Below are 14,534 nucleotides of genomic sequence, written 5' to 3'. Positions count from 1 at the left end.
TTGTTTGTCGGATTTTGGGATGGACTCTTTGGCTTTGCTTTTCTTCTCCTCATTGGATTTTTCATGTTAAAAGTTGCAGAAGCCAGATGACAAGCTCATTTTGGTTCAACTTCAGCAACTGTGCATTGCATTGCCATGTAATGTAATGTAATGCAATGCTATCTATCTAGCTCTCCCTCTATACTTCCTTTTGGATAAACAGACATATTAGGCAAGCATTTTGGAGCTTTCACCTAAATAACTACAGGTGGTGAGATAAGCTGCACAATATAATTGACCTTTCAGTATATTGTTGCACACACAACATCTATTTAGCAAATGCCCTTGTTATCAACAGCAGCCTTTTAAACTCACCTGAGCTAACAGGTATGTGAGCTGGTTACTCTGCTGCGCTTAAAATTTCTTTTTTGGTTTGCTACAATGCCTTTTCTGAAACGTTGTCTCCCTTTGCTGGAACACTGACTTCTTTCATTTAATGCCTGCAGACTATAAAAGAGAAACCAACCCAAAAAGTTTGGTTGATTAGTCTGTGGCATTCTTTTAAACTGTTGCTTATGGCGGTCTCTGTGAGCTTCTCAGTGACATTCAGCCATCCAGGCATCCCGCCTGCAGTAGACGGAATGTGGCAATGGAACGCTGGCTGCGCGTGTCATAATAGGCTCTGAGCCTTTATATACCTGCGCACAGCAGCAGCCACCTTCAGTCTGCTGCTGGACAGCCAGCAGCAGCAGCAGCAGGAGAGGTAATTAATCAGCAACCCTCCTGCTAAGGGTAGACAGCTGCTCGTTCCACCCCCCCCCCCCGCCTTAATTGGTTCTCCTCCCTTCCAACGGTGTTGAGGCGGGTGGGAACAGCCGGGGGTTGAGGGTACTGTGCTAAAAGAGGTGGAGTTATGCAGATCTAAAATGCGTGGATTGCAGCAGCAGCAAGCCGAAAAGTGCAGGCATGTGAGGGATCTAGAGGTTGACAGCATGTCTTCTTAACGGGAGTCCAGGTGGCCATCTCCACAAATGGACTTTTCAGAATCCTTGGGTGGCACCGTAGTCGGAAACCAATTCTGGTTATCGCTTCTCGGCCTTTTGGCTAAGATCAAGTGTAGTATCTGTTCTTATCAGTTTAATATCTGATACGTCCCCTATCTGGGGACCATATATTAAATGGATTTTTAGAACAGGGAGATGGAAAAAGAGCTTGCTCTGTGCACTCCACGCATTGACCTGGTATTGCAGTATCTCCAGGACCGGTGCACCCCTTCTTTAATGCAGTTTCTAAAATCAGAAAGAATTGAATTCAATGCTTTTTGTTCATTTTGCTTGTTTGTCGGATTTTGGGATGGACTCTTTGGCTTTGCTTTTCTTCTCCTCATTGGATTTTTCATGTTAAAAGTTGCAGAAGCCAGATGACAAGCTCATTTTGGTTCAACTTCAGCAACTGTGCATTGCATTGCCATGTAATGTAATGTAATGCAATGCTATCTATCTAGCTCTCCCTCTATACTTCCTTTTGGATAAACAGACATATTAGGCAAGCATTTTGGAGCTTTCACCTAAATAACTACAGGTGGTGAGATAAGCTGCACAATATAATTGACCTTTCAGTATATTGTTGCACACACACCATCTATTTAGCAAATGCCCTTGTTATCAACAGCAGCCTTTTAAACTCACCTGAGCTAACAGGTATGTGAGCTGGTTACTCTGCTGCGCTTAAAATTTCTTTTTTGGTTTGCTACAATGCCTTTTCTGAAACGTTGTCTCCCTCTGCTGGAACACTGACTTCTTTCATTTAATGCCTGCAGACTATAAAAGAGAAACCAACCCAAAAAGTTTGGTTGATTAGTCTGTGGCATTCTTTTAAACTGTTGCTTATGGCGGTCTCTGTGAGCTTCTCAGTGACATTCAGCCATCCAGGTATCCCGCCTGCAGTAGACGGAATGTGGCAATGGAACGCTGGCTGCGCGTGTCATAATAGGCTCTGAGCCTTTATATACCTGCGCACAGCAGCAGCCACCTTCAGTCTGCTGCTGGACAGCCAGCAGCAGCAGCAGGAGAGGTAATTAATCAGCAACCCTCCTGCTAAGGGTAGACAGCTGCTCGTTCCACCCCCCCCCCCCCGCCTTAATTGGTTCTCCTCCCTTCCAACGGTGTTGAGGCGGGTGGGAACAGCCGGGGGTTGAGGGTACTGTGCTAAAAGAGGTGGAGTTATGCAGATCTAAAACGCGTGGATTGCAGCAGCAGCAAGCCGAAAAGTGCAGGCATGTGAGGGATCTAGAGGTTGACAGCATGTCTTCTTAACGGGAGTCCAGGTGGCCATCTCCACAAATGGACTTTTCAGAATCCTTGGGTGGCACCGTAGTCGGAAACCAATTCTGGTTATCGCTTCTCGGCCTTTTGGCTAAGATCAAGTGTAGTATCTGTTCTTATCAGTTTAATATCTGATACGTCCCCTATCTGGGGACCATATATTAAATGGATTTTTAGAACAGGGAGATGGAAAAAGAGCTTGCTCTGTCCACTCCACGCATTGACCTGGTATTGCAGTATCTCCAGGACCGGTGCACCCCTTCTTTAATGCAGTTTCTAAAATCAGAAAGAATTGAATTCAATGCTTTTTGTTCATTTTGCTTGTTTGTCGGATTTTGGGATGGACTCTTTGGCTTTGCTTTTCTTCTCCTCATTGGATTTTTCATGTTAAAAGTTGCAGAAGCCAGATGACAAGCTCATTTTGGTTCAACTTCAGCAACTGTGCATTGCATTGCCATGTAATGTAATGCAATGCAATGCTATCTATCTAGCTCTCCCTCTATACTTCCTTTTGGATAAACAGACATATTAGGCAAGCATTTTGGAGCTTTCACCTAAATAACTACAGGTGGTGAGATAAGCTGCACAATATAATTGACCTTTCAGTATATTGTTGCACACACACCATCTATTTAGCAAATGCCCTTGCTATCAACAGCAGCCTTTTAAACTCACCTGAGCTAACAGGTATGTGAGCTGGTTACTCTGCTGCGCTTAAAATTTCTTTTTTGGTTTGCTACAATGCCTTTTCTGAAACGTTGTCTCCCTCTGCTGGAACACTGACTTCTTTCATTTAATGCCTGCAGACTATAAAAGAGAAACCAACCCAAAAAGTTTGGTTGATTAGTCTGTGGCATTCTTTTAAACTGTTGCTTATGGCGGTCTCTGTGAGCTTCTCAGTGACATTCAGCCATCCAGGTATCCCGCCTGCAGTAGACGGAATGTGGCAATGGAACGCTGGCTGCGCGTGTCATAATAGGCTCTGAGCCTTTATATACCTGCGCACAGCAGCAGCCACCTTCAGTCTGCTGCTGGACAGCCAGCAGCAGCAGCAGCAGGAGAGGTAATTAATCAGCAACCCTCCTGCTAAGGGTAGACAGCTGCTCGTTCCACCCCCCCCCCCGCCTTAATTGGTTCTCCTCCCTTCCAACGGTGTTGAGGCGGGTGGGAACAGCCGAGGGTTGAGGGTACTGTGCTAAAAGAGGTGTAGTTATGCAGATCTAAAACGCGTGGATTGCAGCAGCAGCAAGCCGAAAAGTGCAGGCATGTGAGGGATCTAGAGGTTGACAGCATGTCTTCTTAACGGGAGTCCAGGTGGCCATCTCCACAAATGGACTTTTCAGAATCCTTGGGTGGCACCGTAGTCGGAAACCAATTCTGGTTATCGCTTCTCGGCCTTTTGGCTAAGATCAAGTGTAGTATCTGTTCTTATCAGTTTAATATCTGATACGTCCCCTATCTGGGGACCATATATTAAATGGATTTTTAGAACAGGGAGATGGAAAAAGAGCTTGCTCTGTCCACTCCACGCATTGACCTGGTATTGCAGTATCTCCATTACCGGTGCACCCCTTCTTTAATGCAGTTTCTAAAATCAGAAAGAATTGAATTCAATGCTTTTTGTTCATTTTGCTTGTTTGTCGGATTTTGGGATGGACTCTTTGGCTTTGCTTTTCTTCTCCTCATTGGATTTTTCATGTTAAAATTTGCAGAAGCCAGATGACAAGCTCATTTTGGTTCAACTTCAGCAACTGTGCATTGCATTGCCATGTAATGTAATGTAATGCAATGCTATCTATCTAGCTCTCCCTCTATACTTCCTTTTGGATAAACAGACATATTAGGCAAGCATTTTGGAGCTTTCACCTAAATAACTACAGGTGGTGAGATAAGCTGCACAATATAATTGACCTTTCAGTATATTGTTGCACACACAACATCTATTTAGCAAATGCCCTTGTTATCAACAGCAGCCTTTTAAACTCACCTGAGCTAACAGGTATGTGAGCTGGTTACTCTGCTGCGCTTAAAATTTCTTTTTTGGTTTGCTACAATGCCTTTTCTGAAACGTTGTCTCCCTCTGCTGGAACACTGACTTCTTTCATTTAATGCCTGCAGACTATAAAGGAGAAACCAACCCAAAAAGTTTGGTTGATTAGTCTGTGGCATTCTTTTAAACTGTTGCTTATGGCGGTCTCTGTGAGCTTCTCAGTGACATTCAGCCATCCAGGTATCCCGCCTGCAGTAGACGGAATGTGGCAATGGAACGCTGGCTGCGCGTGTCATAATAGGCTCTGAGCCTTTATATACCTGCGCACAGCAGCAGCCACCTTCAGTCTGCTGCTGGACAGCCAGCAGCAGCAGCAGCAGGAGAGGTAATTAATCAGCAACCCTCCTGCTAAGGGTAGACAGCTGTTCGTTCCACCCCCCCCCCGCCTTAATTGGTTCTCCTCCCTTCCAACGGTGTTGAGGCGGGTGGGAACAGCCGGGGGTTGAGGGTACTGTGCTAAAAGAGGTGGAGTTATGCAGATCTAAAACGCGTGGATTGCAGCAGCAGCAAGCCGAAAAGTGCAGGCATGTGAGGGATCTAGAGGTTGACAGCATGTCTTCTTAACGGGAGTCCAGGTGGCCATCTCCACAAATGGACTTTTCAGAATCCTTGGGTGGCACCGTAGTCGGAAACCAATTCTGGTTATCGCTTCTCGGCCTTTTGGCTAAGATCAAGTGTAGTATCTGTTCTTATCAGTTTAATATCTGATACGTCCCCTATCTGGGGACCATATATTAAATGGATTTTTAGATCAGGGAGATGGAAAAAGAGCTTGCTCTGTCCACTCCACGCATTGACCTGGTATTGCAGTATCTCCAGGACCGGTGCACCAGTTCTTTAATGCAGTTTCTAAAATCAGAAAGAATTGAATTCAATGCTTTTTGTTCATTTTGCTTGTTTGTCGGATTTTGGGATGGACTCTTTGGCTTTGCTTTTCTTCTCCTCATTGGATTTTTCATGTTAAAAGTTGCAGAAGCCAGATGACAAGCTCATTTTGGTTCAACTTCAGCAACTGTGCATTGCATTGCCATGTAATGTAATGTAATGCAATGCTATCTATCTAGCTCTCCCTCTATACTTCCTTTTGGATAAACAGACATATTAGGCAAGCATTTTGGAGCTTTCACCTAAATAACTACAGGTGGTGAGATAAGCTGCACAATATAATTGACCTTTCAGTATATTGTTGCACACACACCATCTATTTAGCAAATGCCCTTGTTATCAACAGCAGCCTTTTAAACTCACCTGAGCTAACAGGTATGTGAGCTGGTTACTCTGCTGCGCTTAAAATTTCTTTTTTGGTTTGCTACAATGCCTTTTCTGAAACGTTGTCTCCCTCTGCTGGAACACTGACTTCTTTCATTTAATGCCTGCAGACTATAAAAGAGAAACCAACCCAAAAAGTTTGGTTGATTAGTCTGTGGCATTCTTTTAAACTGTTGCTTATGGCGGTCTCTGTGAGCTTCTCAGTGACATTCAGCCATCCAGGTATCCCGCCTGCAGTAGACGGAATGTGGCAATGGAACGCTGGCTGCGCGTGTCATAATAGGCTCTGAGCCTTTATATACCTGCGCACAGCAGCAGCCACCTTCAGTCTGCTGCTGGACAGCCAGCAGCAGCAGCAGCAGGAGAGGTAATTAATCAGCAACCCTCCTGCTAAGGGTAGACAGCTGTTCGTTCCACCCCCCCCCCCGCCTTAATTGGTTCTCCTCCCTTCCAACGGTGTTGAGGCGGGTGGGAACAGCCGGGGGTTGAGGGTACTGTGCTAAAAGAGGTGGAGTTATGCAGATCTAAAACGCGTGGATTGCAGCAGCAGCAAGCCGAAAAGTGCAGGCATGTGAGGGATCTAGAGGTTGACAGCATGTCTTCTTAACGGGAGTCCAGGTGGCCATCTCCACAAATGGACTTTTCAGAATCCTTGGGTGGCACCGTAGTCGGAAACCAATTCTGGTTATCGCTTCTCGGCCTTTTGGCTAAGATCAAGTGTAGTATCTGTTCTTATCAGTTTAATATCTGATACGTCCCCTATCTGGGGACCATATATTAAATGGATTTTTAGATCAGGGAGATGGAAAAAGAGCTTGCTCTGTCCACTCCACGCATTGACCTGGTATTGCAGTATCTCCAGGACCGGTGCACCCCTTCTTTAATGCAGTTTCTAAAATCAGAAAGAATTGAATTCAATGCTTTTTGTTCATTTTGCTTGTTTGTCGGATTTTGGGATGGACTCTTTGGCTTTGCTTTTCTTCTCCTCATTGGATTTTTCATGTTAAAAGTTGCAGAAGCCAGATGACAAGCTCATTTTGGTTCAACTTCAGCAACTGTGCATTGCATTGCCATGTAATGTAATGTAATGCAATGCTATCTATCTAGCTCTCCCTCTATACTTCCTTTTGGATAAACAGACATATTAGGCAAGCATTTTGGAGCTTTCACCTAAATAACTACAGGTGGTGAGATAAGCTGCACAATATAATTGACCTTTCAGTATATTGTTGCACACACACCATCTATTTAGCAAATGCCCTTGTTATCAACAGCAGCCTTTTAAACTCACCTGAGCTAACAGGTATGTGAGCTGGTTACTCTGCTGCGCTTAAAATTTCTTTTTTGGTTTGCTACAATGCCTTTTCTGAAACGTTGTCTCCCTCTGCTGGAACACTGACTTCTTTCATTTAATGCCTGCAGACTATAAAAGAGAAACCAACCCAAAAAGTTTGGTTGATTAGTCTGTGGCATTCTTTTAAACTGTTGCTTATGGCGGTCTCTGTGAGCTTCTCAGTGACATTCAGCCATCCAGGTATCCCGCCTGCAGTAGACGGAATGTGGCAATGGAACGCTGGCTGCGCGTGTCATAATAGGCTCTGAGCCTTTATATACCTGCGCACAGCAGCAGCCACCTTCAGTCTGCTGCTGGACAGCCAGCAGCAGCAGCAGCAGGAGCGGTAATTAATCAGCAACCCTCCTGCTAAGGGTAGACAGCTGCTCGTTCCACCCCCCCCCCCGCCTTAATTGGTTCTCCTCCCTTCCAACGGTGTTGAGGCGGGTGGGAACAGCCGGGGGTTGAGGGTACTGTGCTAAAAGAGGTGGAGTTATGCAGATCTAAAACGCGTGGATTGCAGCAGCAGCAAGCCAAAAAGTGCAGGCATGTGAGGGATCTAGAGGTTGACAGCATGTCTTCTTAACGGGAGTCCAGGTGGCCATCTCCACAAATGGACTTTTCAGAATCCTTGGGTGGCACCGTAGTCGGAAACCAATTCTGGTTATCGCTTCTCGGCCTTTTGGCTAAGATCAAGTGTAGTATCTGTTCTTATCAGTTTAATATCTGATACGTCCCCTATCTGGGGACCATATATTAAATGGATTTTTAGAACAGGGAGATGGAAAAAGAGCTTGCTCTGTCCACTCCACGCATTGACCTGGTATTGCATTATCTCCAGGACCGGTGCACCCCTTCTTTAATGCAGTTTCTAAAATCAGAAAGAATTGAATTCAATGCTTTTTGTTCATTTTGCTTGTTTGTCGGATTTTGGGATGGACTCTTTGGCTTTGCTTTTCTTCTCCTCATTGGATTTTTCATGTTAAAAGTTGCAGAAGCCAGATGACAAGCTCATTTTGGTTCAACTTCAGCAACTGTGCATTGCATTGCCATGTAATGTAATGTAATGCAATGCTATCTATCTAGCTCTCCCTCTATACTTCCTTTTGGATAAACAGACATATTAGGCAAGCATTTTGGAGCTTTCACCTAAATAACTACAGGTGGTGAGATAAGCTGCACAATATAATTGACCTTTCAGTATATTGTTGCACACACACCATTTATTTAGCAAATGCCCTTGTTATCAACAGCAGCCTTTTAAACTCACCTAAGCTAACAGGTATGTGAGCTGGTTACTCTGCTGCGCTTAAAATTTCTTTTTTGGTTTGCTACAATGCCTTTTCTGAAACGTTGTCTCCCTCTGCTGGAACACTGACTTCTTTCATTTAATGCCTGCAGACTATAAAAGAGAAACCAACCCAAAAAGTTTGGTTGATTAGTCTGTGGCATTCTTTTAAACTGTTGCTTATGGCGGTCTCTGTGAGCTTCTCAGTGACATTCAGCCATCCAGGTATCCCGCCTGCAGTAGACGGAATGTGGCAATGGAACGCTGGCTGCGCGTGTCATAATAGGCTCTGAGCCTTTATATACCTGCGCACAGCAGCAGCCACCTTCAGTCTGCTGCTGGACAGCCAGCAGCAGCAGCAGCAGGAGAGGTAATTAATCAGCAACCCTCCTGCTAAGGGTAGACAGCTGCTCGTTCCACCCCCCCCCCCGCCTTAATTGGTTCTCCTCCCTTCCAACGGTGTTGAGGCGGGTGGGAACAGCCGGGGGTTGAGGGTACTGTGCTAAAAGAGGTGGAGTTATGCAGATCTAAAACGCGTGGATTGCAGCAGCAGCAAGCCGAAAAGTGCAGGCATGTGAGGGATCTAGAGGTTGACAGCATGTCTTCTTAACGGGAGTCCAGGTGGCCATCTCCACAAATGGACTTTTCAGAATCCTTGGGTGGCACCGTAGTCGGAAACCAATTCTGGTTATCGCTTCTCGGCCTTTTGGCTAAGATCAAGTGTAGTATCTGTTCTTATCAGTTTAATATCTGATACGTCCCCTATCTGGGGACCATATATTAAATGGATTTTTAGAACAGGGAGATGGAAAAAGAGCTTGCTCTGTCCACTCCACGCATTGACCTGGTATTGCAGTATCTCCAGGACCGGTGCACCCCTTCTTTAATGCAGTTTCTAAAATCAGAAAGAATTGAATTCAATGCTTTTTGTTCATTTTGCTTGTTTGTCGGATTTTGGGATGGACTCTTTGGCTTTGCTTTTCTTCTCCTCATTGGATTTTTCATGTTAAAAGTTGCAGAAGCCAGATGACAAGCTCATTTTGGTTCAACTTCAGCAACTGTGCATTGCATTGCCATGTAATGTAATGTAATGCAATGCTATCTATCTAGCTCTCCCTCTATACTTCCTTTTGGATAAACAGACATATTAGGCAAGCATTTTGGAGCTTTCACCTAAATAACTACAGGTGGTGAGATAAGCTGCACAATATAATTGACCTTTCAGTATATTGTTGCACACACACCATCTATTTAGCAAATGCCCTTGTTATCAACAGCAGCCTTTTAAACTCACCTGAGCTAACAGGTATGTGAGCTGGTTACTCTGCTGCGCTTAAAATTTCTTTTTTGGTTTGCTACAATGCCTTTTCTGAAACGTTGTCTCCCTCTGCTGGAACACTGACTTCTTTCATTTAATGCCTGCAGACTATAAAAGAGAAACCAACCCAAAAAGTTTGGTTGATTAGTCTGTGGCATTCTTTTAAACTGTTGCTTATGGCGGTCTCTGTGAGCTTCTCAGTGACATTCAGCCATCCAGGTATCCCGCCTGCAGTAGACGGAATGTGGCAATGGAACGCTGGCTGCGCGTGTCATAATAGGCTCTGAGCCTTTATATACCTGCGCACAGCAGCAGCCACCTTCAGTCTGCTGCTGGACAGCCAGCAGCAGCAGCAGCAGGAGAGGTAATTAATCAGCAACCCTCCTGCTAAGGGTAGACAGCTGCTCGTTCCACCCCCGCCTTAATTGGTTCTCCTCCCTTCCAACGGTGTTGAGGCGGATGGGAACAGCCGGGGGTTGAGGGTACTGTGCTAAAAGAGGTGGAGTTATGCAGATCTAAAACGCGTGGATTGCAGCAGCAGCAAGCCGAAAAGTGCAGGCATGTGAGGGATCTAGAGGTTGACAGCATGTCTTCTTAACGGGAGTCCAGGTGGCCATCTCCACAAATGGACTTTTCAGAATCCTTGGGTGGCACCGTAGTCGGAAACCAATTCTGGTTATCGCTTCTCGGCCTTTTGGCTAAGATCAAGTGTAGTATCTGTTCTTATCAGTTTAATATCTGATACGTCCCCTATCTGGGGACCATATATTAAATGGATTTTTAGAACAGGGAGATGGAAAAAGAGCTTGCTCTGTCCACTCCACGCATTGACCTGGTATTGCAGTATCTCCAGGACCGGTGCACCCCTTCTTTAATGCAGTTTCTAAAATCAGAAAGAATTGAATTCAATGCTTTTTGTTCATTTTGCTTGTTTGTCGGATTTTGGGATGGACTCTTTGGCTTTGCTTTTCTTCTCCTCATTGGATTTTTCATGTTAAAAGTTGCAGAAGCCAGATGACAAGCTCATTTTGGTTCAACTTCAGCAACTGTGCTTTGCATTGCCATGTAATGTAATGTAATGCAATGCTATCTATCTAGCTCTCCCTCTATACTTCCTTTTGGATAAACAGACATATTAGGCAAGCATTTTGGAGCTTTCACCTAAATAACTACAGGTGGTGAGATAAGCTGCACAATATAATTGACCTTTCAGTATATTGTTGCACACACACCATCTATTTAGCAAATGCCCTTGTTATCAACAGCAGCCTTTTAAACTCACCTGAGCTAACAGGTATGTGAGCTGGTTACTCTGCTGCGCTTAAAATTTCTTTTTTGGTTTGCTACAATGCCTTTTCTGAAACGTTGTCTCCCTCTGCTGGAACACTGACTTCTTTCATTTAATGCCTGCAGACTATAAAAGAGAAACCAACCCAAAAAGTTTGGTTGATTAGTCTGTGGCATTCTTTTAAACTGTTGCTTATGGCGGTCTCTGTGAGCTTCTCAGTGACATTCAGCCATCCAGGTATCCCGCCTGCAGTAGACGGAATGTGGCAATGGAACGCTGGCTGCGCGTGTCATAATAGGCTCTGAGCCTTTATATACCTGCGCACAGCAGCAGCCACCTTCAGTCTGCTGCTGGACAGCCAGCAGCAGCAGCAGCAGGAGAGGTAATTAATCAGCAACCCTCCTGCTAAGGGTAGACAGCTGCTCGTTCCACCCCCCCCCCCGCCTTAATTGGTTCTCCTCCCTTCCAACGGTGTTGAGGCGGGTGGGAACAGCCGGGGGTTGAGGGTACTGTGCTAAAAGAGGTGGAGTTATGCAGATCTAAAACGCGTGGATTGCAGCAGCAGCAAGCCGAAAAGTGCAGGCATGTGAGGGATCTAGAGGTTGACAGCATGTCTTCTTAACGGGAGTCCAGGTGGCCATCTCCACAAATGGACTTTTCAGAATCCTTGGGTGGCACCGTAGTCGGAAACCAATTCTGGTTATCGCTTCTCGGCCTTTTGGCTAAGATCAAGTGTAGTATCTGTTCTTATCAGTTTAATATCTGATACGTCCCCTATCTGGGGACCATATATTAAATGGATTTTTAGAACAGGGAGATGGAAAAAGAGCTTGCTCTGTCCACTCCACGCATTGAACTGGTATTGCAGTATCTCCAGGACCGGTGCACCCCTTCTTTAATGCAGTTTCTAAAATCAGAAAGAATTGAATTCAATGCTTTTTGTTCATTTTGCTTGTTTGTCGGATTTTGGGATGGACTCTTTGGCTTTGCTTTTCTTCTCCTCATTGGATTTTTCATGTTAAAAGTTGCAGAAGCGAGATGACAAGCTCATTTTGGTTCAACTTCAGCAACTGTGCATTGCATTGCCATGTAATGTAATGTAATGCAATGCTATCTATCTAGCTCTCCCTCTATACTTCCTTTTGGATAAACAGACATATTAGGCAAGCATTTTGGAGCTTTCACCTAAATAACTACAGGTGGTGAGATAAGCTGCACAATATAATTGACCTTTCAGTATATTGTTGCACACACACCATCTATTTAGCAAATGCCCTTGTTATCAACAGCAGCCTTTTAAACTCACCTGAGCTAACAGGTATGTGAGCTGGTTACTCTGCTGCGCTTAAAATTTCTTTTTTGGTTTGCTACAATGCCTTTTCTGAAACGTTGTCTCCCTCTGCTGGAACACTGACTTCTTTCATTTAATGCCTGCAGACTATAAAAGAGAAACCAACCCAAAAAGTTTGGTTGATTAGTCTGTAGCATTCTTTTAAACTGTTGCTTATGGCGGTCTCTGTGAGCTTCTCAGTGACATTCAGCCATCCAGGTATCCCGCCTGCAGTAGACGGAATGTGGCAATGGAACGCTGGCTGCGCGTGTCATAATAGGCTCTGAGCCTTTATATACCTGCGCACAGCAGCAGCCACCTTCAGTCTGCTGCTGGACAGCCAGCAGCAGCAGCAGCAGGAGAGGTAATTAATCAGCAACCCTCCTGCTAAGGGTAGACAGCTGCTCGTTCCACCCCCGCCTTAATTGGTTCTCCTCCCTTCCAACGGTGTTGAGGCGGATGGGAACAGCCGGGGGTTGAGGGTACTGTGCTAAAAGAGGTGGAGTTATGCAGATCTAAAACGCGTGGATTGCAGCAGCAGCAAGCCGAAAAGTGCAGGCATGTGAGGGATCTAGAGGTTGACAGCATGTCTTCTTAACGGGAGTCCAGGTGGCCATCTCCACAAATGGACTTTTCAGAATCCTTGGGTGGCACCGTAGTCGGAAACCAATTCTGGTTATCGCTTCTCGGCCTTTTGGCTAAGATCAAGTGTAGTATCTGTTCTTATCAGTTTAATATCTGATACGTCCCCTATCTGGGGACCATATATTAAATGGATTTTTAGAACAGGGAGATGGAAAAAGAGCTTGCTCTGTCCACTCCACGCATTGACCTGGTATTGCAGTATCTCCAGGACCGGTGCACCCCTTCTTTAATGCAGTTTCTAAAATCAGAAAGAATTGAATTCAATGCTTTTTGTTCATTTTGCTTGTTTGTCGGATTTTGGGATGGACTCTTTGGCTTTGCTTTTCTTCTCCTCATTGGATTTTTCATGTTAAAAGTTGCAGAAGCCAGATGACAAGCTCATTTTGGTTCAACTTCAGCAACTGTGCATTGCATTGCCATGTAATGTAATGTAATGCAATGCTATCTATCTAGCTCTCCCTCTATACTTCCTTTTGGATAAACAGACATATTAGGCAAGCATTTTGGAGCTTTCACCTAAATAACTACAGGTGGTGAGATAAGCTGCACAATATAATTGACCTTTCAGTATATTGTTGCACACACACCATCTATTTAGCAAATGCCCTTGTTATCAACAGCAGCCTTTTAAACTCACCTGAGCTAACAGGTATGTGAGCTGGTTACTCTGCTGCGCTTAAAATTTCTTTTTTGGTTTGCTACAATGCCTTTTCTGAAACGTTGTCTCCCTCTGCTGGAACACTGACTTCTTTCATTTAATGCCTGCAGACTATAAAAGAGAAACCAACCCAAAAAGTTTGGTTGATTAGTCTGTGGCATTCTTTTAAACTGTTGCTTATGGCGGTCTCTGTGAGCTTCTCAGTGACATTCAGCCATCCAGGTATCCCGCCTGCAGTAGACGGAATGTGGCAATGGAACGCTGGCTGCGCGTGTCATAATAGGCTCTGAGCCTTTATATACCTGCGCACAGCAGCAGCCACCTTCAGTCTGCTGCTGGACAGCCAGCAGCAGCAGCAGCAGGAGAGGTAATTAATCAGCAACCCTCCTGCTAAGGGTAGACAGCTGCTCGTTCCACCCCCCCCCCCGCCTTAATTGGTTCTCCTCCCTTCCAACGGTGTTGAGGCGGGTGGGAACAGCCGGGGGTTGAGGGTACTGTGCTAAAAGAGGTGGAGTTATGCAGATCTAAAACGCGTGGATTGCAGCAGCAGCAAGCCGAAAAGTGCAGGCATGTGAGGGATCTAGAGGTTGACAGCATGTCTTCTTAACGGGAGTCCAGGTGGCCATCTCCACAAATGGACTTTTCAGAATCCTTGGGTGGCACCGTAGTCGGAAACCAATTCTGGTTATCGCTTCTCGGCCTTTTGGCTAAGATCAAGTGTAGTATCTGTTCTTATCAGTTTAATATCTGATACGTCCCCTATCTGGGGACCATATATTAAATGGATTTTTAGAACAGGGAGATGGAAAAAGAGCTTGCTCTGTCCACTCCACGCATTGAACTGGTATTGCAGTATCTCCAGGACCGGTGCACCCCTTCTTTAATGCAGTTTCTAAAATCAGAAAGAATTGAATTCAATGCTTTTTGTTCATTTTGCTTGTTTGTCGGATTTTGGGATGGACTCTTTGGCTTTGCTTTTCTTCTCCTCATTGGATTTTTCATGTTAAAAGTTGCAGAAGCGAGATGACAAGCTCATTTTGGTTCAACTTCAG

The 14,534-nt window shown here is 45.0% G+C and overlaps 11 non-coding genes across 11 annotated transcripts; all 11 read left to right on the top strand.

Annotated features, from left to right (window-relative positions):
• Window positions 1-1,063: 1,063 nt before the first annotated feature.
• On the top strand, window positions 1,064-1,254 carry LOC141184849 (U2 spliceosomal RNA). Its single transcript, XR_012259565.1, has one exon. It is a non-coding gene; the product is annotated as a U2 spliceosomal RNA (small nuclear RNA).
• Window positions 1,255-2,374: 1,120 nt separating this feature from the next.
• On the top strand, window positions 2,375-2,565 carry LOC141190224 (U2 spliceosomal RNA). The gene has a single exon (XR_012264253.1). It is a non-coding gene; the product is annotated as a U2 spliceosomal RNA (small nuclear RNA).
• A 1,121-nt stretch (window positions 2,566-3,686) lies between these two features.
• Window positions 3,687-3,877, top strand: LOC141185469 (U2 spliceosomal RNA). Its single transcript, XR_012260129.1, has one exon. It is a non-coding gene; the product is annotated as a U2 spliceosomal RNA (small nuclear RNA).
• Window positions 3,878-4,997: 1,120 nt separating this feature from the next.
• Window positions 4,998-5,188, top strand: LOC141184390 (U2 spliceosomal RNA). The gene has a single exon (XR_012259150.1). It is a non-coding gene; the product is annotated as a U2 spliceosomal RNA (small nuclear RNA).
• Window positions 5,189-6,309: 1,121 nt separating this feature from the next.
• LOC141191160 (U2 spliceosomal RNA) lies at window positions 6,310-6,500 on the top strand. Its single transcript, XR_012265160.1, has one exon. It is a non-coding gene; the product is annotated as a U2 spliceosomal RNA (small nuclear RNA).
• Window positions 6,501-7,621: 1,121 nt separating this feature from the next.
• Window positions 7,622-7,812, top strand: LOC141186923 (U2 spliceosomal RNA). Its single transcript, XR_012261156.1, has one exon. It is a non-coding gene; the product is annotated as a U2 spliceosomal RNA (small nuclear RNA).
• A 1,121-nt stretch (window positions 7,813-8,933) lies between these two features.
• Window positions 8,934-9,124, top strand: LOC141190222 (U2 spliceosomal RNA). Its single transcript, XR_012264252.1, has one exon. It is a non-coding gene; the product is annotated as a U2 spliceosomal RNA (small nuclear RNA).
• A 1,115-nt stretch (window positions 9,125-10,239) lies between these two features.
• On the top strand, window positions 10,240-10,430 carry LOC141190220 (U2 spliceosomal RNA). Its single transcript, XR_012264250.1, has one exon. It is a non-coding gene; the product is annotated as a U2 spliceosomal RNA (small nuclear RNA).
• A 1,121-nt stretch (window positions 10,431-11,551) lies between these two features.
• On the top strand, window positions 11,552-11,742 carry LOC141185017 (U2 spliceosomal RNA). Its single transcript, XR_012259718.1, has one exon. It is a non-coding gene; the product is annotated as a U2 spliceosomal RNA (small nuclear RNA).
• Window positions 11,743-12,857: 1,115 nt separating this feature from the next.
• On the top strand, window positions 12,858-13,048 carry LOC141190219 (U2 spliceosomal RNA). Its single transcript, XR_012264249.1, has one exon. It is a non-coding gene; the product is annotated as a U2 spliceosomal RNA (small nuclear RNA).
• Window positions 13,049-14,169: 1,121 nt separating this feature from the next.
• LOC141185016 (U2 spliceosomal RNA) lies at window positions 14,170-14,360 on the top strand. The gene has a single exon (XR_012259717.1). It is a non-coding gene; the product is annotated as a U2 spliceosomal RNA (small nuclear RNA).
• Window positions 14,361-14,534: the final 174 nt, after the last annotated feature.

This window comes from Phyllobates terribilis, unplaced genomic scaffold (assembly GCF_046119375.1).
Source record: "Phyllobates terribilis strain yellow unplaced genomic scaffold, ASM4611937v1 Scaffold_40__1_contigs__length_11209783, whole genome shotgun sequence".
In the NCBI taxonomy this organism is placed as follows: Eukaryota; Metazoa; Chordata; class Amphibia; order Anura; family Dendrobatidae; genus Phyllobates; species Phyllobates terribilis.
This window is presented reverse-complemented; position numbering and strand designations above follow the sequence as displayed.